General features: G+C 41.1%; 30 non-coding genes across 30 annotated transcripts; all 30 read right to left on the reverse strand.

The window, feature by feature from the left end:
- Positions 1 to 178: 178 nt before the first annotated feature.
- trnaf-gaa (transfer RNA phenylalanine (anticodon GAA)) lies at positions 179 to 251 on the reverse strand. Its single transcript has one exon. It is a non-coding gene; the product is annotated as a tRNA-Phe (tRNA).
- A 389-nt stretch (positions 252 to 640) lies between these two features.
- Positions 641 to 713, reverse strand: trnaf-gaa (transfer RNA phenylalanine (anticodon GAA)). Its single transcript has one exon. It is a non-coding gene; the product is annotated as a tRNA-Phe (tRNA).
- Positions 714 to 1,117: 404 nt separating this feature from the next.
- On the reverse strand, positions 1,118 to 1,190 carry trnaf-gaa (transfer RNA phenylalanine (anticodon GAA)). Its single transcript has one exon. It is a non-coding gene; the product is annotated as a tRNA-Phe (tRNA).
- An 859-nt stretch (positions 1,191 to 2,049) lies between these two features.
- Positions 2,050 to 2,122, reverse strand: trnaf-gaa (transfer RNA phenylalanine (anticodon GAA)). The gene has a single exon. It is a non-coding gene; the product is annotated as a tRNA-Phe (tRNA).
- Positions 2,123 to 2,613: 491 nt separating this feature from the next.
- On the reverse strand, positions 2,614 to 2,686 carry trnaf-gaa (transfer RNA phenylalanine (anticodon GAA)). Its single transcript has one exon. It is a non-coding gene; the product is annotated as a tRNA-Phe (tRNA).
- Positions 2,687 to 3,420: 734 nt separating this feature from the next.
- trnaf-gaa (transfer RNA phenylalanine (anticodon GAA)) lies at positions 3,421 to 3,493 on the reverse strand. Its single transcript has one exon. It is a non-coding gene; the product is annotated as a tRNA-Phe (tRNA).
- Positions 3,494 to 4,382: 889 nt separating this feature from the next.
- trnaf-gaa (transfer RNA phenylalanine (anticodon GAA)) lies at positions 4,383 to 4,455 on the reverse strand. Its single transcript has one exon. It is a non-coding gene; the product is annotated as a tRNA-Phe (tRNA).
- Positions 4,456 to 4,946: 491 nt separating this feature from the next.
- Positions 4,947 to 5,019, reverse strand: trnaf-gaa (transfer RNA phenylalanine (anticodon GAA)). Its single transcript has one exon. It is a non-coding gene; the product is annotated as a tRNA-Phe (tRNA).
- A 734-nt stretch (positions 5,020 to 5,753) lies between these two features.
- Positions 5,754 to 5,826, reverse strand: trnaf-gaa (transfer RNA phenylalanine (anticodon GAA)). Its single transcript has one exon. It is a non-coding gene; the product is annotated as a tRNA-Phe (tRNA).
- Positions 5,827 to 6,715: 889 nt separating this feature from the next.
- Positions 6,716 to 6,788, reverse strand: trnaf-gaa (transfer RNA phenylalanine (anticodon GAA)). The gene has a single exon. It is a non-coding gene; the product is annotated as a tRNA-Phe (tRNA).
- Positions 6,789 to 7,203: 415 nt separating this feature from the next.
- Positions 7,204 to 7,276, reverse strand: trnaf-gaa (transfer RNA phenylalanine (anticodon GAA)). Its single transcript has one exon. It is a non-coding gene; the product is annotated as a tRNA-Phe (tRNA).
- Positions 7,277 to 8,251: 975 nt separating this feature from the next.
- trnaf-gaa (transfer RNA phenylalanine (anticodon GAA)) lies at positions 8,252 to 8,323 on the reverse strand. Its single transcript has one exon. It is a non-coding gene; the product is annotated as a tRNA-Phe (tRNA).
- A 387-nt stretch (positions 8,324 to 8,710) lies between these two features.
- trnaf-gaa (transfer RNA phenylalanine (anticodon GAA)) lies at positions 8,711 to 8,782 on the reverse strand. The gene has a single exon. It is a non-coding gene; the product is annotated as a tRNA-Phe (tRNA).
- A 387-nt stretch (positions 8,783 to 9,169) lies between these two features.
- On the reverse strand, positions 9,170 to 9,242 carry trnaf-gaa (transfer RNA phenylalanine (anticodon GAA)). Its single transcript has one exon. It is a non-coding gene; the product is annotated as a tRNA-Phe (tRNA).
- A 415-nt stretch (positions 9,243 to 9,657) lies between these two features.
- On the reverse strand, positions 9,658 to 9,730 carry trnaf-gaa (transfer RNA phenylalanine (anticodon GAA)). The gene has a single exon. It is a non-coding gene; the product is annotated as a tRNA-Phe (tRNA).
- A 389-nt stretch (positions 9,731 to 10,119) lies between these two features.
- trnaf-gaa (transfer RNA phenylalanine (anticodon GAA)) lies at positions 10,120 to 10,192 on the reverse strand. The gene has a single exon. It is a non-coding gene; the product is annotated as a tRNA-Phe (tRNA).
- A 415-nt stretch (positions 10,193 to 10,607) lies between these two features.
- trnaf-gaa (transfer RNA phenylalanine (anticodon GAA)) lies at positions 10,608 to 10,680 on the reverse strand. Its single transcript has one exon. It is a non-coding gene; the product is annotated as a tRNA-Phe (tRNA).
- Positions 10,681 to 11,095: 415 nt separating this feature from the next.
- Positions 11,096 to 11,168, reverse strand: trnaf-gaa (transfer RNA phenylalanine (anticodon GAA)). Its single transcript has one exon. It is a non-coding gene; the product is annotated as a tRNA-Phe (tRNA).
- A 1,044-nt stretch (positions 11,169 to 12,212) lies between these two features.
- On the reverse strand, positions 12,213 to 12,285 carry trnaf-gaa (transfer RNA phenylalanine (anticodon GAA)). Its single transcript has one exon. It is a non-coding gene; the product is annotated as a tRNA-Phe (tRNA).
- A 415-nt stretch (positions 12,286 to 12,700) lies between these two features.
- trnaf-gaa (transfer RNA phenylalanine (anticodon GAA)) lies at positions 12,701 to 12,773 on the reverse strand. Its single transcript has one exon. It is a non-coding gene; the product is annotated as a tRNA-Phe (tRNA).
- A 3,834-nt stretch (positions 12,774 to 16,607) lies between these two features.
- On the reverse strand, positions 16,608 to 16,680 carry trnaf-gaa (transfer RNA phenylalanine (anticodon GAA)). The gene has a single exon. It is a non-coding gene; the product is annotated as a tRNA-Phe (tRNA).
- A 408-nt stretch (positions 16,681 to 17,088) lies between these two features.
- trnaf-gaa (transfer RNA phenylalanine (anticodon GAA)) lies at positions 17,089 to 17,162 on the reverse strand. The gene has a single exon. It is a non-coding gene; the product is annotated as a tRNA-Phe (tRNA).
- Positions 17,163 to 17,577: 415 nt separating this feature from the next.
- On the reverse strand, positions 17,578 to 17,650 carry trnaf-gaa (transfer RNA phenylalanine (anticodon GAA)). The gene has a single exon. It is a non-coding gene; the product is annotated as a tRNA-Phe (tRNA).
- A 415-nt stretch (positions 17,651 to 18,065) lies between these two features.
- Positions 18,066 to 18,138, reverse strand: trnaf-gaa (transfer RNA phenylalanine (anticodon GAA)). The gene has a single exon. It is a non-coding gene; the product is annotated as a tRNA-Phe (tRNA).
- A 382-nt stretch (positions 18,139 to 18,520) lies between these two features.
- Positions 18,521 to 18,593, reverse strand: trnaf-gaa (transfer RNA phenylalanine (anticodon GAA)). The gene has a single exon. It is a non-coding gene; the product is annotated as a tRNA-Phe (tRNA).
- A 382-nt stretch (positions 18,594 to 18,975) lies between these two features.
- Positions 18,976 to 19,048, reverse strand: trnaf-gaa (transfer RNA phenylalanine (anticodon GAA)). The gene has a single exon. It is a non-coding gene; the product is annotated as a tRNA-Phe (tRNA).
- A 415-nt stretch (positions 19,049 to 19,463) lies between these two features.
- Positions 19,464 to 19,536, reverse strand: trnaf-gaa (transfer RNA phenylalanine (anticodon GAA)). The gene has a single exon. It is a non-coding gene; the product is annotated as a tRNA-Phe (tRNA).
- A 415-nt stretch (positions 19,537 to 19,951) lies between these two features.
- trnaf-gaa (transfer RNA phenylalanine (anticodon GAA)) lies at positions 19,952 to 20,024 on the reverse strand. Its single transcript has one exon. It is a non-coding gene; the product is annotated as a tRNA-Phe (tRNA).
- Positions 20,025 to 20,413: 389 nt separating this feature from the next.
- trnaf-gaa (transfer RNA phenylalanine (anticodon GAA)) lies at positions 20,414 to 20,486 on the reverse strand. The gene has a single exon. It is a non-coding gene; the product is annotated as a tRNA-Phe (tRNA).
- An 892-nt stretch (positions 20,487 to 21,378) lies between these two features.
- Positions 21,379 to 21,451, reverse strand: trnaf-gaa (transfer RNA phenylalanine (anticodon GAA)). Its single transcript has one exon. It is a non-coding gene; the product is annotated as a tRNA-Phe (tRNA).
- Positions 21,452 to 21,568: the final 117 nt, after the last annotated feature.

The raw sequence follows: 21,568 nt of genomic DNA on the forward strand, positions 1-21,568 counted from the left end.
GCTTGTTGTACCTACAGGTTCCTCAAAGTCATGGTTTGAAAGGCTGTTGATACCTTTACGTCATACATACACATTTCTATCATCTCTATTATTAGGGTAACTGAAGTTAGGGTGTGGTTGGGAGAAGCACTGCCTAAACATGAAAATTTCATAGCTTTAAAACTCCAGCTTTTGCATCTGCCGAAACCCGGGATGGAACCAGGGACCTTTAGAGATTCAGTCTGACGCTCTCCCAACTGAGCTATTTCGGCATGTAAAACTACTGGCATGGAGGCCATCTTTTTGACTGATATTTCTGTTGGAAATTTGTAAAGATTCTTAGTCATCCAAATCATGGTTTCTTCAAAAGTTGTACAGGGGACTAGCTTGTGACTCACGTCTCATCAAGAAGCCTTTTTCGTCCTAACTACCTAAGAGTCTCTTGCTGTTTCGAGAGTTCTTATGTTTACCACGCAGCTTGTTGTACCTACAGGTTCCTCAATGTCATGGTTTGAAAGGCTGTTGATACCTTTACGTCTTACATCCACATTTCTATCATCTCTATTATTAGGGTAACTGAAGTTAGGGTGTGGTTGGGAGAAGCACTGCCTAAAGATGAAAATTTCTAATTTCACAGCTTTAAAACAACAGCTTTTGAATCTGGCGAAACCCGGGATCGAACCAGGGACCTTTAGAGCTTCAGTCTAACACTCTCCCATCTGAGCTATTTCGGCATGTAAAACTACTGGTATTGAGGCCATGTAGTGAGAAACAAATATATTTTTGACTGATATTTCTGTTGGAAATTTGTAAAGATTCTTAGTCATCCAAATCATGGTTTCTTCAAAAGTTGTACAAGTGTACAGGGGACTTGCTTGTGACTCACGTCTAATCAAGAAGCCTTTTTCGTCCTAACCGCCTAAGAGTCTCTTGCTGTTTCGAGAGTTCTTATGTATACCACGCAGCTTGTTGTACCTACAGATTCCTCAAAGTCATGGTTTGAAAGGCTGTTGATACCTTTACGTCATACATCCACATTTCTATCACTAGGGTAACTGAATTGGGATGTGGTTTGGGATAAGCAGAGCTCAATATTGGGATATCTAACTTCCAACCTTGCGTGCTATGCCTTCATATCTGCCGAAACCCTGGATCGAACCAGGGACCTTTAGATCTTCAGTCTAACGCTCTCCCAACTGAGCTATTTCGGCATGTAAAACTACTGGTATAGAAGCTAAGTAGTGAGAAACAAATGTATATTTGAGTGACATATCTTGTGAAAATCTGTGAAGATTCTCAGTCATTCAAATCATGATTTCATCCGAAGTTCTTCAAGTGTACAGTTGTGTTGCTTGTGAATCACTTATCATCCAAAAGGTTTTTTCAGTCCTACCTGATTGCCAGCCTCTTACTGTTTTGAGAGTTCTTATGTTTACCAAGCAGCTTGTTCTACCCATTGTTTCCTCCAAGTTATGGTTTGAAAGGCTGTTGATACCTTTATGTCATACTTCCTCATTTTTATCATCTCTTTCACTAGGGTAACTGAAGTTGGGATGGGGTTTGGGCTAAGCACAGCTCAACATTGGGATATCTATCTTCCAACCTTGAGCGCTATGCCTTCATATCTGCCGAAACCCGGGATCGAACCAGGGACCTTTAGATCTTCAGTCTAACGCAACTACTGGAATGGAGGCCATCTAGTGAGACACAAATACATTTTTGACTGATATTTCTGTTGAAAATTTGTAAAGATTCTCAGTTATCCAAATCATGGTTTCTTCAAAAGTTGTACAAGGGACTTGCTTGTGACTCACGTCTCATCAAGAAGCCTTATTCGTCCTAACTGCCTAAGAGTCTCTTGCTGTTTCGAGAGTTCTTATGTTTAACACGCAGCTTGTTGTACCTACAGGTTCTTCAATGTCATGGTTTGAAAGGCTGTTGATACCTTTACGTCATACATCCACATTTCTATCATCTCTATTATTAGGGTAACTGAAGTTAGGGTGTGGTTGGGAGAAGCACTGCCTAAACATGAAAATTTCATAGCTTTAAAAATACAGCTTTTGCATCTGCCGAAACCCAGAATCGAACCAGGGACCTTTAGAGCTTCAGTCTAACGCTCTCCCAACTGAGCTATTTCGGCATGTAAAACTACTGGTATAGAAGCTAAGTAGTGAGAAACAAATGCATATTTGAGTGACATATCTGGTGAAAATCTGTGAAGATTCTCAGTCATCCAAATCATGATTTCATGTAGTGAGAAACAAATATATTTTTGACTGATATTGCTGTTGGAAATTTGTAAAGATTCTTAATCATCCAAATCATGCTTTCTTCAAAAGTTGTACAAGTGTACAGGGGACTTGCTTGTGACTCACGTCTAATCAAGAAGCCTTTTTTGTCCTAACTGCCTAAGAGTCTCTTGCTGTTTCGAGAGTTCTTATGTTTACCACGCAGCTTGTTGTACCTACAGGTTCCTCAAAGTCATGGTTTGAAAGGCTGTTGATACCTTTACGTCATACATACACATTTCTATCATCTCTATTATTAGGGTAACTGAAGTTAGGGTGTGGTTGGGAGAAACACTGCCTAAACATGAAAATTTCATAGCTTTAAAACTCCAGCGATTGCATCTGCCGAAACCCGGGATGGAACCAGGGACCTTTAGAGCTTCAGTCTAACGCTCTCCCAACTGAGCTATTTCGGCATGTAAAACTACTGGCATGGAGGCCATCTTTTTGACTGATATTTCTGTTGGAAATTTGTAAAGATTCTTAGTCATCCAAATCATGGTTTCTTCAAAAATTGTACAGGGGACTAGCTTGTGACTCACGTCTCATCAAGAAGCCTTTTTCGTTCTTACTGCCTAAGAGTCTCTTGCTGTTTCGAGAGTCCTTATGTTTACCACGCAGCTTGTTGTACCTACAGGTTCCTCAATGTCATGGTTTGAAAGGCTGTTGATACCTTTACGTCATACAGACCTTTAGAGCTTCAGTCTAACGCTCTCCCAACTGAGCTATTTTGGCATGTAAAACTACTGGTATAGAAGCTAAGTAGTGAGAAACAAATGTATATTTGAGTGACATATCTTGTGAAAATCTGTGAAGATTCTCAGTCATTCAAATCATGATTTCATCAGAAGTTCTCCAAGTGTACAGTTGTGTTGCTTGTGACTCACCTATCATCCAAAAAGCTTTTTCAGTCCTTCCTGATTGCCAGCCTCTAACTTTTTTGAGAGTTCTTATGATTACCAAGCAGCTTGTTCTACCCATTGTTTCCTCCAAGTTATGGTTTGAAAGGCTTTTGAAACCTTGATGTCATACTTCCACATTTCTATCATCTCTATCAATAGGGTAACTGAAGTTTGGATGTGGTTTGGGATAAGCACAGCTAAATATTGGGTTCTCTAACTTCCAACCTTGAGCACTAAGCCTTCATATCTGCCGAAACCCGGGATCGAACCAGGGACCTTTAGATCTTCAGTCTAACGCTCTCCCAACTGAGCTATTTCGGCATGTAAAACTACTGGTATAGAAGCTAAGTATTGAGAAACAAATGTATATTTGAGTGACATATCTGGTGAAGATCTGTGAAGATTCTCAGTCATCCAAATCATGATTTCATCAGAAGTTCTTCAAGTGTACAGTTGTGTTGCTTGTGACTCACCTATCATCCAAAAGGCTTTTTCAGTCCTACCTGATTGCCAGCCTCTTACTGTTTTGAGAGTTATCATGTTTACCAAGCAGCTTGTATATACCCATTGTTTCTTCCAAGTTATGGTTTGAAAGGCTGTTGATACCTTTATGTCATACTTCAACATTTCAATCATCTCTTTCAATAGGGTAACTGAAGTTGGGATGTGGTTTGGGATAAGCACAGCTAAATATTGGGTTCTCTAACTTCCATCCTTGAGCACTAAGCCTTCATATCTGCCGAAACCCGGGATCGAACCAGGGACCTTTAGTCTAACGCTCTCCCATCTGAGCTATTTCGGCATGTAAAACTACTGGTATGGAGGCCATGTAGTGAGAAACAAATGCATATTTGACTGATATTTCTGTTGGAAATTTGTAAAGATTCTTAGTCATCCAAATCATGGTTTCTTCAAAAGTTGTACAAATGTACAGGGGACTTGCTTGTGACTCACGTCTAATCAAGAAACCTTTTTTGTCCTAACTGCCTAAGAGTCTATTGCTGTTTCGAGAGTTCTTATGTTTACCACACAGCTTGTTGTACCTACAGGTTCCTCAAAGTCATGGTTTGAAAGGCTGTTGATACCTTTACGTCATACATACACATTTCTATCATCTCTATTATTAGGGTAACTGAAGTTAGGGTGTGGTTGGGAGAAGCACTGCCTAAACATGAAAATTTCATAGCTTTAAAACTCCAGCGATTGCATCTGCCGAAACCCGGGATGGAACCAGGGACCTTTAGAGCTTCAGTCTAACGCTCTCCCAACTGAGCTATTTTGGCATGTAAAACTACTGGTATAGAAGCTAAGTAGTGAGAAACAAATGCATATTTGAGTGACATATCTGGTGAAAATCTGTGAAGATTCTCAGTCATCCAAATCATGATTTCATGTAGTGAGAAACAAATATATTTTTGACTGATATTGCTGTTGGAAATTTGTAAAGATTCTTAATCATCCAAATCATGCTTTCTTCAAAAGTTGTACAAGTGTACAGGGGACTTGCTTGTGACTCACGTCTAATCAAGAAGCCTTTTTTGTCCTAACTGCCTAAGAGTCTCTTGCTGTTTCGAGAGTTCTTATGTTTACCACGCAGCTTGTTGTACCTACAGGTTCCTCAAAGTCATGGTTTGAAAGGCTGTTGATACCTTTACGTCATACATACACATTTCTATCATCTCTATTATTAGGGTAACTGAAGTTAGGGTGTGGTTGGGAGAAACACTGCCTAAACATGAAAATTTCATAGCTTTAAAACTCCAGCGATTGCATCTGCCGAAACCCGGGATGGAACCAGGGACCTTTAGAGCTTCAGTCTAACGCTCTCCCAACTGAGCTATTTCGGCATGTAAAACTACTGGCATGGAGGCCATCTTTTTGACTGATATTTCTGTTGGAAATTTGTAAAGATTCTTAGTCATCCAAATCATGGTTTCTTCAAAAATTGTACAGGGGACTAGCTTGTGACTCACGTCTCATCAAGAAGCCTTTTTCGTCCTAACTGCCTAAGAGTCTCTTGCTGTTTCGAGAGTCCTTATGTTTACCACGCAGCTTGTTGTACCTACAGGTTCCTCAATGTCATGGTTTGAAAGGCTGTTGATACCTTTACGTCATACAGACCTTTAGAGCTTCAGTCTAACGCTCTCCCAACTGAGCTATTTTGGCATGTAAAACTACTGGTATAGAAGCTAAGTAGTGAGAAACAAATGTATATTTGAGTGACATATCTTGTGAAAATCTGTGAAGATTCTCAGTCATTCAAATCATGATTTCATCAGAAGTTCTCCAAGTGTACAGTTGTGTTGCTTGTGACTCACCTATCATCCAAAAAGCTTTTTCAGTCCTTCCTGATTGCCAGCCTCTAACTTTTTTGAGAGTTCTTATGATTACCAAGCAGCTTGTTCTACCCATTGTTTCCTCCAAGTTATGGTTTGAAAGGCTTTTGAAACCTTGATGTCATACTTCCACATTTCTATCATCTCTATCAATAGGGTAACTGAAGTTTGGATGTGGTTTGGGATAAGCACAGCTAAATATTGGGTTCTCTAACTTCCAACCTTGAGCACTAAGCCTTCATATCTGCCGAAACCCGGGATCGAACCAGGGACCTTTAGATCTTCAGTCTAACGCTCTCCCAACTGAGCTATTTCGGCATGTAAAACTACTGGTATAGAAGCTAAGTATTGAGAAACAAATGTATATTTGAGTGACATATCTGGTGAAGATCTGTGAAGATTCTCAGTCATCCAAATCATGATTTCATCAGAAGTTCTTCAAGTGTACAGTTGTGTTGCTTGTGACTCACCTATCATCCAAAAGGCTTTTTCAGTCCTACCTGATTGCCAGCCTCTTACTGTTTTGAGAGTTATCATGTTTACCAAGCAGCTTGTATATACCCATTGTTTCTTCCAAGTTATGGTTTGAAAGGCTGTTGATACCTTTATGTCATACTTCCACATTTCAATCATCTCTTTCAATAGGGTAACTGAAGTTGGGATGTGGTTTGGGATAAGCACAGCTAAATATTGGGTTCTCTAACTTCCATCCTTGAGCACTAAGCCTTCATATCTGCCGAAACCCGGGATCGAACCAGGGACCTTTAGTCTAACGCTCTCCCATCTGAGCTATTTCGGCATGTAAAACTACTGGTATGGAGGCCATGTAGTGAGAAACAAATGCATATTTGACTGATATTTCTGTTGGAAATTTGTAAAGATTCTTAGTCATCCAAATCATGGTTTCTTCAAAAGTTGTACAAATGTACAGGGGACTTGCTTGTGACTCACGTCTAATCAAGAAGCCTTTTTTGTCCTAACTGCCTAAGAGTCTATTGCTGTTTCGAGAGTTCTTATGTTTACCACACAGCTTGTTGTACCTACAGGTTCCTCAAAGTCATGGTTTGAAAGGCTGTTGATACCTTTACGTCATACATACACATTTCTATCATCTCTATTATTAGGGTAACTGAAGTTAGGGTGTGGTTGGGAGAAGCACTGCCTAAACATGAAAATTTCATAGCTTTAAAACTCCAGCGATTGCATCTGCCGAAACCCGGGATGGAACCAGGGACCTTTAGAGCTTCAGTCTAACGCTCTCCCAACTGAGCTATTTTGGCATGTAAAACTACTGGTATAGAAGCTAAGTAGTGAGAAACAAATGTATATTTGAGTGACATATCTTGTGAAAATCTGTGAAGATTCTCAGTCATTCAAATCATGATTTCATCAGAAGTTCTCCAAGTGTACAGTTGTGTTGCTTGTGACTCACCTATCATCCAAAAAGCTTTTTCAGTCCTTCCTGATTGCCAGCCTCTAACTTTTTTGAGAGTTCTTATGATTACCAAGCAGCTTGTTCTACCCATTGTTTCCTCCAAGTTATGGTTTGAAAGGCTTTTGAAACCTTGATGTCATACTTCCACATTTCTATCATCTCTATCAATAGGGTAACTCAAGTTGGGATGTGGTTTGGGATAAGCACAGCTAAATATTGGGTTCTCTAACTTCCATCCTTGAGCACTAACCCTTCATATCTGCCGAAACCCGGGATCGAACCAGGGACCTTTAGATCTTCAGTCTAACGCTCTCCCATCTGAGCTATTTCGGCATGTAAAACTACTGGTATAGAAGCTAAGTATTGAGAAACAAATGTATATTTGAGTGACATATCTGGTGAAGATCTGTGAAGATTCTCAGTCATCCAAATCATGATTTCATGTAGTGAGAAACAAATATATTTTTGACTGATATTTCTTTTGGAAATTTGTAAAGATTCTTAGTCATCCAAATCATGGTTTCTTCAAAAGTTGTACAAGTGTACAGGGGACTTGCTTGTGACTCACGTCTCATCAAGAAGCCTTTTTCGTCCTAACTGCCTAAGACTCTCTTGCTGTTTCGAGAGTTCTTATGTTTACCACGCAGCTTGTTGTACCTACAGGTTCCTCAAAGTCATGGTTTGAAAGGCTGTTGATAACTTTACGTCATACATCCACATTTCTATCATCTCTATTATTAGGGTAACTGAAGTTAGGGTGTGGTTGGGAGAAGCACTGCCTAAAGATGGAAATTTCTAATTTCATAGCTTTAAAACTACAGCTTTTGGTTCGGGATCGAACCAGGGACCTTTAGAGCTTCAGTCTAACGCTCTCCCACCTGAGCTATTTTGGCATGTAAATCTATTGGTATAGAAGCTAAGTAGTGAGAAACAAATGTATATTTGAGTGAAACATCTGGTGAAAATCTGTGAAGATTCTCAGTCATCCAAATCATGATTTCATCAGAAGTTCTTCAAGTGTACAGTTGTGTTGCTTGTGACTCACCTATCATCCAAAAGGCTTTTTCAGTCCTACCTGATTGCCAGCCTCTTACTGTTTTGAGAGTTATCATGTTTACCAAGCAGCTTGTTCTACCCATTGTTTCTTCCAAGTTATGGTTTGAAAGGCTGTTGATACCTTTATGTCATACTTCCTCATTTCTATCACTTCTTTCACTAAGGTAAGTGAAGTTGGGATGGGGATTGGGTTAAGCACAGCTCAATATTGGGATATCTAACTTCCAACATTGAGCGCTATGCCTTCATATCTGCCGAAACCCGGGATCGAACCAGGGACCTTTAGATCTTCAGTCTAATACCTCCCAACTGAGCTATTTCGGCATGTAAAACTACTGGCATGGAGGCCATCTTTTTGACTGATATTTCTGTTGGAAATTTGTAAAGATTCTTAGTCATGCAAATCATGGTTTCTTCAAAAGTTGTACAGGGGACTAGCTTGTGACTCACGTCTCATCAAGAAGCCTTTTTGTCCTAACTTTCTAAGAGTCTCTTGCTGTTTCGAGAGTTCTTATGTTGACCACGCAGCTTGTTGTACCTACAGGTTCCTCAATGTCATGGTTTGAAAGGCTGTTGATACCTTTACGTCATACATCCTCATTTCTATCATCTCTATTATTAGGGTAACTGAAGTTGGGATGGGGATTGGGATAAGCACAGCTCAATATTGGGATATCTAACTTCCAACATTGAGCGCTATGCCTTCATATCTGCCGAAACCCGGGATCGAACCAGGGACCTTTAGATCTTCAGTCTAACACCTCCCAACTGAGCTATTTCGGCATGTAAAACTACTGGCATGGAGGCCATCTTTTTGACTGATATTTCTGTTGGAAATTTGTAAAGATTCTTAGTCATGCAAATCATGGTTTCTTCAAAAGTTGTACAGGGGACTAGCTTGTGACTCACGTCTCATCAAGAAGCCTTTTTGTCCTAACTGCCTAAGAGTCTCTTGCTGTTTTGAGAGTTCTTATGTTTACCAAGCAGCTTGTTCTACCCATTGTTTCCTCCTAGTTATGGTTTGAAAGGCTTTTGAAACCTTGATGTCATACTTCCACATTTCTATCATCACTATCAATAGGGTAACTGAAGTTGGGATGTGGTTTGGGATAAGCACAGCTAAATATTGGGTTCTCTAACTTACAACCTTGAGCACTAAGCCTTCATATCTGCCGAAACCCGGGATCGAACCAGGGACCTTTAGATCTTCAGTCTAACGCTCTCCCATCTGAGCTATTTCGGCATGTAAAACTACTGGTATAGAAGCTAAGTATTGAGAAACAAATGTATATTTGAGTGACATATATGGTGAAGATCTGTGAAGATTCTCAGTCATCCAAATCATGATTTCATCAGAAGTTCTTCAAGTGTACAGTTGTGTTGCTTGTGACTCACCTATCATCCAAAAGGCTTTTTCAGTCCTACCTGATTGCCAGCCTCTTACTGTTTTGAGAGTTATCATGTTTACCAAGCAGCTTGTTCTACCCATTGTTTCTTCCAAGTTATGGTTTGAAAGGCTGTTGATACCTTTATGTCATACTTCCTCATTTCTATCATTTCTTTCACTAGGGTAAGTGAAGTTAAGATGGGGATTGGGTTAAGCACAGCTCAATATTGGGATATCTAACTTCCAACATTGAGCGCTATGCCTTCATATCTGCCGAAACCCGGGATCGAACCAGGGACCTTTAGATCTTCAGTCTAACGCTCTCCCAACTGAGCTATTTCGGCATGTAAAACTACTGGCATGGAGGCCATCTTTTTGACTGATATTTCTGTTGGAAATTTGTAAAGATTCTTAGTCATCCAAATCATGGTTTCTTCAAAAGTTGTACAGGGGACTAGCTTGTGACTCACGTCTCATCAAGAAGCCTTTTTCGTCCTAACTGCCTAAGAGTCTCTTGCTGTTTCGAGAGTTCTTATGTTTACCACGCAGCTTGTTGTACCTACAGGTTCCTCAATGTCATGGTTTGAAAGGCTGTTGATACCTTTACGTCATACATCCACATTTCTATCATCTCTATTATTAGGGTAACTGAAGTTAGGGTGTGGTTGGGAGAAGCACTGCCTAAAGATGAAAATTTCTAATTTCATAGCTTTAAAACTACAGCTTTTGTATCTGCCGAAACCCGGGATCGAACCAGGGACCTTTAGAGCTTCAGTCTAACGCTCTCCCATCTGAGCTATTTCGGCATGTAAAACTACTGATATGGAGGCCATTTAGTGAGAAACAAATATATTTTTTACTGATATTTCTGTTGGAAATTTGTAAAGATTCTTAGTCACCCAAATCATGGTTTCTTCAAAAGTTGTACAAGTGTACAGGGGACTTGCTTGTGACTCACGTCTCATCAAGAAGCCTTTTTCGTCCTAACTGCCTAAGACTCTCTTGCTGTTTCGAGAGTTCTTATGTTTACCACGCAGCTTGTTGTACCTACAGGTTCCTCAAAGTCATGGTTTGAAAGGCTGTTGATAACTTTATGTCATACATCCACATTTCTATCATCTCTATTATTAGGGTAACTGAAGTTAGGGTGTGGTTGGGAGAAGCACTGCCTAAAGATGGAAATTTCTAATTTCATAGCTTTAAAACTACAGCTTTTGCATCTGCCGAAACCCGGGATGGAACCAGGGACCTTTAGAGCTTCAGTCTAACGCTCTCCCAACTGAGCTATTTTGGCATGTAAAACTACTGGTATAGAAGCTAAGTAGTGAGAAACAAATGTATATTTGAGTGACATATCTTGTGAAAATCTGTGAAGATTCTCAGTCATTCAAATCATGATTTCATCAGAAGTTCTACAAGTGTACAGTTGTGTTGCTTGTGACTCACCTATCATCCAAAAAGCTTTTTCAGTCCTTCCTGATTGCCAGCCTCTAACTTTTTTGAGAGTTCTTATGATTACCAAGCAGCTTGTTCTACCCATTGTTTCCTCCAAGTTATGGTTTGAAAGGATTTTGAAACCTTGATGTCATACTTCCACATTTCTATCATCTCTATCAATAGGGTAACTGAAGTTGGGATGTGGTTTGGGATAAGCACAGCTAAATATTGGGTTCTCTAACTTCCATCCTTGAGCACTAAGCCTTCATATCTGCCGAAACCCGGGATAGAACCAGGGACCTTTAGATCTTCAGTCTAACGCTCTCCCATCTGAGCTATTTCGGCATGTAAAACTACTGGTATAGAAGCTAAGAATTGAGAAACAAATTTATATTTGAGTGACATATCTGGTGAAGATCTGTGAAGATTCTCAGTCATCCAAATCATGATTTCATGTAGTGAGAAACAAATATATTTTTGACTGATATTTCTTTTGGAAATTTGTAAAGATTCTTAGTCATCCAAATCATGGTTTCTTCAAAAGTTGTACAAGTGTACAGGGGACTTGCTTGTGACTCACGTCTCATCAAGAAGCCTTTTTCGTCCTAACTGCCTAAGACTCTCTTGCTGTTTCGAGGGTTCTTATGTTTACCACGCATCTTGTTGTACCTACAGGTTCCTCAAAGTCATGGTTTGAAAGGCTGTTGATACCTTTACGTCATACATCCACATTTCTATCATCTCTATTATTAGGGTAACTGAAGTTAGGGTGTGGTTGGGAGAAGCACTGCCTAAAGATGGAAATTTCATAGCTTTAAAACTACAGCTTTTGGTTCGGGATCGAACCAGGGACCTTTAGAGCTTCAGTCTAACGCTCTCCCAACTGAGCTATTTCGGCATGTAAATGTACTGGTATAGAAGCTAAGTATTGAGAAACAAATGCATATTTGAGTGACATATCTGGTGAAAATCTGTGAAGATTCTCAGTCATCCAAATCATGATTTCATGTAGTGAGAAACAAATATATTTTTGACTGATATTTCTGTTGGAAATTTGTAAAGATTCTTAGTCATCCAAATCATGGTTTCTTCAAAAGTTGTACAAGTGTACAGGGGACTTGCTTGTGACTCACGTCTAATCAAGAAGCCTTTTTTGTCCTAACTGCCTAAGAGTCTCTTGCTGTTTCGAGAGTTGTTATGTTTACCACGCAGCTTGTTGTACCTACAGGTTCCTCAAAGTCATGGTTTGAAAGGCTGTTGATACCTTTACGTCATACATCCACATTTCTATCATCTCTATTATTAGGGTAACTGAAGTTAGGGTGTGGTTGGGAGAAGCACTGCCTAAACATGAAAATTTCATACCTTTAAAAATACAGCTTTTGCATCTGCCGAAACCCAGGATCGAACCAGGGACCTTTAGAGCTTCAGTCTAAAGCTCTCCCAACTGAGCTATTTCGGCATGTAAAACTACTGGTATAGAAGCTAAGTATTGAGAAACATATGTATATTTGAGTGACATATATGGTGAAGATCTGTGAAGATTCTCAGTCATCCAAATCATGATTTCATCAGAAGTTCTTCAAGTGTACAGTTGTGTTGCTTGTGACTCACCTATCATCCAAAAGGCTTTTTCAGTCCTACCTGATTGCCAGCCTCTTACTGTTTTGAGAGTTATCATGTTTACCAAGCAGCTTGTTCTACCCATTGTTTCTTCCAAGTTATGGTTTGAAAGGCTGTTGATACCTTTATGTCATACTTCCTCATTTCTATCATTTCTTTCACTAGGGTAAGTGAAGTTAAGATGGGGATTGGGTTAAGCACAGCTCAATATTGGGATATCTAACTTCCAACATTGAGCGCTATGCCTTCATATCTGCCGAAACCCGGGATCGAACCAGGGACCTTTAGATCTTCAGTCTAACGCTCTCCCAACTGAGCTATTTCGGCATGTAAAACTACTGGCATGGAGGCCATCTTTTTGACTGATATTTCTGTTGGAAATTTGTAAAGATTCTTAGTCATCCAAATCATGGTTTCTTCAAAAGTTGTACAGGGGACTAGCTTGTGACTCACGTCTCATCAAGAAGCCTTTTTCGTCCTAACTGCCTAAGAGTCTCTTGCTGTTTCGAGAGTTCTTATGTTTACCACGCAGCTTGTTGTACCTACAGGTTCCTCAATGTCATGGTTTGAAAGGCTGTTGATACCTTTACGTCATACATCCACATTTCTATCATCTCTATTATTAGGGTAACTGAAGTTAGGGTGTGGTTTGGAGAAGCACTGCCTAAAGATGGAAATTTCATAGCTTTAAAACTACAGCTTTTGGTTCGGGATCGAACCAGGGACCTTTAGAGCTTCAGTCTAACGCTCTCCCATCTGAGCTATTTCTGCATGTAAAACTACTGGTATGGAGGCCATGTAGTGAGAAACAAATATATTTTTGACTGATTGTTACGTGTGGCCAGGAGGTGGGGCTCTGTGTGAGAATGTGTGTGTGTGTTTGTGCCTCTCTCCACCTTTCTCTCTCTCTCCACGCAGCCAGTCCTCAGGTGAGACTCATCACCTCGTCAGCTGGAGCTGACTTAAGGAGGCTGTGAATTTCTTTCTCGCTCTCTATTCTTCCATGCAGGTGAACGGGTGAGGAGACCGAGGCTCCGGTTTCCCCCATGCCAGAAGTCCTTTTGAGTTTTTGTTATGTTGGTAGTTGGTTCGGGGGTTCCCGGTAGTCCTGTTTTCGGATAACCTTTTTCTTTCATTTAGGTAGTGGGTTATTTAGGCAGACTTAGTTCGGGGGGTGAACACTGACTTCGACGGCCGATGGCTGGCTCAGTGTTCCCCTCTCTTTTGTTTGTTTTGGCCGGGAACCTCCAACCCTTTTGGTTTGTTGCCTTTCTAAATATTTGTTTGTTTCAACCAATAAACATTTGTTATTATTTAGTGGCAACAGTTGTTTCTGATTCGTTTATTTGATGTGTTCCGGGCCTCACGAGCCATTTCTTATAGGTCCGTAACATATTTGGGGGCTCGTCCGGGATCACATGTTGGGTCTTCAGTGTTTCTGTTGATTCCAACTGTGAGTGCCGTGTCTATTGTGATAGGCTGTGTCTAGTTGATTTTGTGGTGTGACTTGGTCGTCACTGACAGAGTTTGTTGGCTTGGACTTCCTAGTGTGGTTGCCAGTGTTTTTTTTCGGCCGGCACGTTTGTGCACCATGGTTTTCTTTTTGGTGCTGCTGTGTTTTGCCCTCTTGGGTGGTATTTTTGAGGGAGTAGGTTGGTGAGCGGTCTGTTTTTTTTTGTTTTTTTTCCTCTCGCCCTGGTCTGATCAGTGTGGCCAGTCTCGTCATGGCGTTTAGTGCTGAGGAGTTTGTTGCTCATCCGACGATGGAGCAGTTCTGTTCTTGCACTAAAGAGCAGTTAATTTCTCTGGCCAGTTTTCTTAAAGTTACGGTGACTAAGCAGATGAAGAAGCAGGCTATAAAAACTGAGCTGCTGTCTGTGTTGTATAAAGAGGGTCTTTTGAGTGAAGCGGTCATGAAGGGGGTGGAGTCACGGTCAGATGTGGATGAAGCGGCTCGTCTCAGGGGATTGGAGCTGCAGATTGAGTTGCGCCGTCTGGATCTGAGGGAGAAGGAGCTGTTGGGTGAACTGGAGGTGCGGAAGCTGGAGGAAGAGACAAAGAGGCAGGTGCGTCTGAAGGAGCTGAAGTTACAGCATGCACCTCCTTCTCCTCCCCCTCCTGCCGCCAGTGGTTTTGATATAGGTAGATGCATCCGTTTCGTTCCGTCTTTTAATGATAAAGATGTTGACAAATATTTCACCCTGTTTGAACGTGTAGCTGAGACCCTGGAGTGGCCTAGGCAGTTTTGGCCGTTGCTTTTACAATGTGTGTTCACGGGAAAGGCCCAGGATGCCTACGCGTCTTTGGAGTCTGGTATGAGCCTGAATTATGATCATGTCAAAGAGGCGGTGCTGAGGGCCTACGAGTTAGTGCCCGAGGCATATCGCCAGAGGTACCGTCGTCTCAAGAAGTCGTATGAGAAGACATACGTGGAGTTTGGTCATGAGAAGGGAGTGTTATTTGATCGTTGGTGTCGCTCTATGAAGGTTTCTGATTTCGCTGGCTTGCGTGAGTTGATGTTGCTGGAAGACTTTAAGAATTGTTTGCCTGAACGAATTGTGACACACATTAATGACCGTAACGTGCTAGAAATTTCTAGGGCTGCGGTACTTGCTGATGAATACGTTTTGACTCATAGGGACAGTTATGATAAGCCACAGTCCTCCCTGGGTCGCAGCTTCTCTGCGCCCAGGCCCCCTGTGACGCAGAAGGAGAGTGGAGGGGGTAAGGAGAGTGACAGGGTTTGTTCGTTTTGCAAGAAGCGTGGCCATACAGTTAATTACTGTTTTGCTTTGAACAAAAGGGACAAGCCTCCTAAAGCTGTTAATTTGTTAAAAACCGAAAGCTCATTGAGTCAGTCTCCTAGTGCTCCCAGTTCATCTCTCTCACGCTCTCATCCTGGGCAGTCTCGGGAGCTTGATGGTTGTGTTTCGCATCTGCCTCCGTCTCAGGGTGAGGATGTGGTCCGTTTGATTGGTTCACATATGTCACTGTTCTCTGATGTGCCCTCTCAGACCCAGGTGCTGCAACATGATGTTGAAGTAGGAGATTCGTTTCCGATTAAACAACATGCCTACAGAGTTAATCCAGAAAAACGTGGTCATTCGGCATGTGAAGGGGCAGGACAACGTCCTGGCCGACACGTTGTCACGGTGTTAGGTCTTGTGAATGTGTTGTTTTTTTTTTCCTTCCTCCCTGGTCTTCACGTTTGCCCCCGGCTATTCACAAGCTCTGGGTGGGGGTGTTACGTGTGGCCAGGAGGTGGGGCTCTGTGTGAGAATGTGTGTGTGTGTTTGTGCCTCTCTCCACCTCTCTCTCTCTCTCCACGCAGCCAGTCCTCAGGTGAGACTCATCACCTCGTCAGCTGGAGCTGACTTAAGGAGGCTGTGAATTTCTTTCTCGCTCTCTATTCTTCCATGCAGGTGAACGGGTGAGGAGACCGAGGCTCCGGTTTCCCCCATGCCAGAAGTCCTTTTGAGTTTTTGTTATGTTGGTAGTTGGTTCGGGGGTTCCCGGTAGTCCTGTTTTCGGATAACCTTTTTCTTTCATTTAGGTAGTGGGTTATTTAGGCAGACTTAGTTCGGGGGGTGAACACTGACTTCGACGGCCGATGGCTGGCTCAGTGTTCCCCTCTCTTTTGTTTGTTTTGGCCGGGAACCTCCAACCCTTTTGGTTTGTTGCCTTTCTAAATATTTGTTTGTTTCAACCAATAAACATTTGTTATTATTTAGTGGCAACAGTTGTTTCTGATTCGTTTATTTGATGTGTTCCGGGCCTCACGAGCCATTTCTTATAGGTCCGTAACACTGATATTTCTGTTGGAAATTTGTAAAGATTCTTAGTCATCCAAATCATGGTTTCTTCAAAAGTTGTACAAGTGTACAGGGGACTTGCTTGTGACTCACGTCTAATCAAAAAGCCTTTTTTGTCCTAACTGCCTAAGAGTCTCTTGCTGTTTCGAGAGTTCTTATGTTTACCACGCAACTTGTTGTACCTACAGGTTCCTCAAAGTCATGGTTTGGAAGGCTGTTGATACCTTTACGTCATACATACACATTTCTATCATCTCTATTATTAGGGTAACTGAAGTTAGGGTGTGGTTGGGAGAAGCACTGCCTAAAGATGAAAATTTCATAGCTTTAAAACTACAGCTTTTGTATCTGCTGAAACCCGGGATCGAACCAGGGACCTTTAGCGCTTCAGTCTAACGCTCTCCCATCTGAGCTATTTCGGCATGTAAAACTACTGATATGGAGGCCATGTACTGAGAAACAAATATATTTTTGACTGATATTTCTGTTGGAAATTTGTAAAGATTCTTAGTCATCCAAATCATGGTTTCTTCAAAAGTTGTACAAGTGTACAGGGGACTTGCTTGTGACTCACGTCTAATCAAGAAGCCTTTTTTGTCCTAACTGCCTAAGAGTCTCTTGCTGTTTCGAGAGTTCTTATGTTTACCACGCAGCTTGTTGTACCTACAGGTTCCTCAAAGTCATGGTTTGGAAGGCTGTTGATACCTTTACGTCATACATACACATTTCTATCATCTCTATTATTAGGGTAACTGAAGTTAGGGTGTGGTTGGGAGAAGCACTGCCTAAACATGAAAATTTCATAGCTTTAAAACTACAGCTTTTGCATCTGCCCGAAACCCGGGATGGAACCAGGGACCTTTAGAGCTTCAGTCTAACGCTCTCCCAACTGAGCTATTTTGGCATGTAAAACTACTGGTATAGAAGCTAAGTAGTGAGAAACAAATGTATATTTGAGTGACATATCTTGTGAAAATCTGTGAAGATTCTCAGTCATTCAAATCATGATTTCATCAGAAGTTCTCCAAGTGTACAGTTGTGTTGCTTGTGACTCACCTATCATCCAAAAAGCTTTTTCAGTCCTTCCTGATTGCCAGCCTCTAACTTTTTTGAGAGTTCTTATGATTACCAAGCAGCTTGTTCTACCCATTGTTTCCTCCAAGTTATGGTTTGAAAGGCTTTTGAAACCTTGATGTCATACTTCCACATTTCTATCATCACTATCAATAGGGTAACTGAAGTTGGGATGTGGTTTGGAATAAGCACAGCTAAATATTGGGTTCTCTAACTTCCAACCTTGAGCACTAAGCCTTCATATCTGCCGAAACCCGGGATCGAACCAGGGACCTTTAGATCTTCAGTCTAACGCTCTCCCATCTGAGCTATTTCGGCATGTAAAACTACTGGTATAGAAGCTAAGTATTGAGAAACAAATGTATATTTGAGTGACATATATGGTGAAGATCTGTGAAGATTCTCAGTCATCCAAATCATGATTTCATCAGAAGTTCTTCAAGTGTACAGTTGTGTTGCTTGTGACTCACCTATCATCCAAAAGGCTTTTTCAGTCCTACCTGATTGCCAGCCTCTTACTGTTTTGAGAGTTATCATGTTTACCAAGCAGCTTGTTCTACCCATTGTTTCTTCCAAGTTATGGTTTGAAAGGCTGTTGATACCTTTATGTCATACTTCCTCATTTCTATCATTTCTTTCACTAGGGTAAGTGAAGTTGGGATGGGGATTGGGTTAAGCACAGCTCAATATTGGGATATCTAACCTCCAACATTGAGCGCTATGCCTTCATATCTGCCGAAACCCGGGATCGAACCAGGGACCTTTAGATCTTCAGTGTAACGCTCTCCCAACTGAGCTATTTCGGCATGTAAAACTACTGGCATGGAGGCCATCTTTTTGACTGATATTTCTGTTGGAAATTTGTAAAGATTCTTAGTCATCCAAATCATGGTTTCTTCAAAAGTTGTACAGGGGACTAGCTTGTGACTCACGTCTAATCAAGAAGCCTTTTTCGTCCTAACTGCCTAAGAGTCTCTTGCTGTTTCGAGAGTTCTTATGTTTACCACGCAGCTTGTTGTACCTACAGGTTCCTCAAAGTCATGGTTTGAAAGGCTGTTGATACCTTTACGTCATACATACACATTTCTATCATCTCTATTATAAGGGTAACTGAAGTTAGGGTGTGGTTGGGAGAAGCACTGCCTAAACATGAAAATTTCATAGCTTTAAAACTACAGCTTTTGCATCTGCCGAAACCCGGGATGGAACCAGGGACCTTTAGAGCTTCAGTCTAACGCTCTCCCAACTGAGCTATTTCGGCATGTAAAACTACTGGCATGGAGGCCATCTTTTTGACTGATATTTCTGTTGGGAATTTGTAAAGATTCTTAGTCATCCAAATCATGGTTTCTTCAAAAGTTGTACAGGGGACTTGCTTGTGACTCACTTCTCATCAAGAAGCCTTTTTCGTCCTAACTGCCTAAGAGTCTCTTGCTGTTTCGAGAGTTCTTATGTTTACCACGCAGCTTGTTGTACCTACAGGTTCCTCAAAGTCATGGTTTGAAAGGCTGTTGATACCTTTATGTCATACATACACATTTCTATCATCTCTATTATTAGGGTAACTGAAGTTAGGGTGTGGTTGGGAGAAGCACTGCCTAAACATGAAAATTTCATAGCTTTAAAACTACAGCTTTTGCATCTGCCGAAACCCGGGATGGAACCAGGGACCTTTAGAGCTTCAGTCTAACGCTCTCCCAACTGAGCTATTTTGGCATGTAAAACTACTGGTATAGAAGCTAAGTAGTGAGAAACAAATGTATATTTGAGTGACATATCTTGTGAAAATCTGTGAAGATTCTCAATCATTCAAATCATGATTTCATCAGAAGTTCTCCAAGTGTACAGTTGTGTTGCTTGTGACTCACCTATCATCCAAAAAGCTTTTTCAGTCCTTCCTGATTGCCAGCCTCTAACTTTTTTGAGAGTTCTTATGATTACCAAGCAGCTTGTTCTACCCATTGTTTCCTCCAAGTTATGGTTTGAAAGGCTTTTGAAACCTTGATGTCATACTTCCACATTTCTATCATCTCTATCAATAGGGTAACTGAAGTTGGGATGTGGTTTGGGATAAGCACAGCTAAATATTGGGATATCTAACTTCCAACCTTGCGTGCTATGCCTTCATATCTGCCGAAACCCTGGATCGAACCAGGGACCTTTAGAGCTTCAGTCTAACGCTCTCCCAACTGAGCTATTTCGGCATGTAAAACTACTGGTATAGAAGCTAAGTATTGAGAAACAAATGTATATTTGAGTGAAATATCTGGTGAAAATCTGTGAAGATTCTCAGTCATCCAAATCATGATTTCATCAGAAGTTCTTCAAGTGTACAGTTGTGTTGCTTGTGACTCACCTATCATCCAAAAGGCTTTTTCAGTCCTACCTGATTGCCAGCCTCTTACTGTTTTGAGAGTTATCATGTTTACCAAGCAGCTTGTTCTACCCATTGTTTCTTCCAAGTTATGGTTTGAAAGGCTGTTGATACCTTTATGTCATACTTCCTCATTTCTATCATTTCTTTCACTAGGGTAAGTGAAGTTGGGATGGGGATTGGGTTAAGCACAGCTCAATATTGGGATATCTAACTTCCAACATTGAGCGCTATGCCTTCATATCTGCCGAAACCCGGGATCGAACGAGGGACCTTTAGATCTTCAGTCTAACGCTCTCCCAACTGAGCTATTTCGGCATGTAAAACTACTGGCATGGAGGCCATCTTTTTGACTGATATTTCTGTTGGAAATTTGTAAAGATTCTTAGTCATCCAAATCATGGTTTCTTCAAAAGTTGTACAGGGGACTAGCTTGTGACTCACGTCTCATCAAGAAGCCTTTTTCGTCCTAACTGCCTAAGAGTCTCTTGCTGTTTCGAGAGTTCTTATGTTTACCACGCAGCTTGTTGTACCTACAGGTTCCTCAATGTCATGGTTTGAAAGGCTGTTGATAACTTTACGTCATACATCCACATTTCTATCATCTCTATTATTAGGGTAACTGAAGTTAGGGTGTGGTTGGGAGAAGCACTGCCTAAAGATGAAAATTTCTAATTTCATAGCTTTAAAACTACAGCTTTTGTATCTGCCGAAACCCGGGATCGAACCAGGGACCTTTAGAGCTTCAGTCTAACGCTCTCCCATCTGAGCTATTTCGGCATGTAAAACTACTGATATGGAGGCCATTTAGTGAGAAACAAATATATTTTTTACTGATATTTCTGTTGGAAATTTGTAAAGATTCTTAGTCACCCAAATCATGGTTTCTTCAAAAGTTGTACAAGTGTACAGGGGACTTGCTTGTGACTCACGTCTCATCAAGAAGCCTTTTTCGTCCTAACTGCCTAAGACTCTCTTGCTGTTTCGAGAGTTCTTATGTTTACCACGCAGCTTGTTGTACCTACAGGTTCCTCAAAGTCATGGTTTGAAAGGCTGTTGATAACTTTATGTAATACATCCACATTTCTATCATCTCTATTATTAGGGTAACTGAAGTTAGGGTGTGGTTGGGAGAAGCACTGGCTAAAGATGGAAATTTCTAATTTCATAGCTTTAAAACTACAGCTTTTGGTTCGGGATCGAACCAGGGACCTTTAGAGCTTCAGTCTAACGCTCTCCCAACTGAGCTATTTCGGCATGTAAAACTACTGGTATAGAAGCTAAGTATTGAGAAACAAATGTATATTTGAGTGAAATATCTGGTGAAAATCTGTGAAGATTCTCAGTCATCCAAATCATGATTTCATCAGAAGTTCTTCAAGTGTACAGTTGTGTTGCTTGTGACTCACCTATCATCCAAAAGGCTTTTTCAGTCCTACCTGATTGCCAGCCTCTTACTGTTTTGAGAGTTATCATGTTTACCAAGCAGCTTGTTCTACCCATTGTTTCTTCCAAGTTATGGTTTGAAAGGCTGTTGATACCTTTATGTCATACTTCCTCGTTTCTATCATTTCTTTCACTAGGGTAAGTGAAGTTGGGATGGGGATTGGGTTAAGCACAGCTCAATATTGGGATATCTAACTTCCAACATTGAGCGCTATGCCTTCATATCTGCCGAAACCCGGGATCGAACCAAGGACCTTTAGATCTTCAGTCTAACGCTCTCCCAACTGAGCTATTTCGGCATGTAAAACTACTGGCATGGAGGCCATCTTTTTGACTGATATTTCTGTTGGAAATTTGTAAAGATTCTTAGTCATGCAAATCATGGTTTCTTCAAAAGTTGTACAGGGGACTAGCTT

Source organism: Platichthys flesus, chromosome 2, assembly GCF_949316205.1.
Source record: "Platichthys flesus chromosome 2, fPlaFle2.1, whole genome shotgun sequence".
Lineage (NCBI taxonomy): Eukaryota > Metazoa > Chordata > Actinopteri > Pleuronectiformes > Pleuronectidae > Platichthys > Platichthys flesus.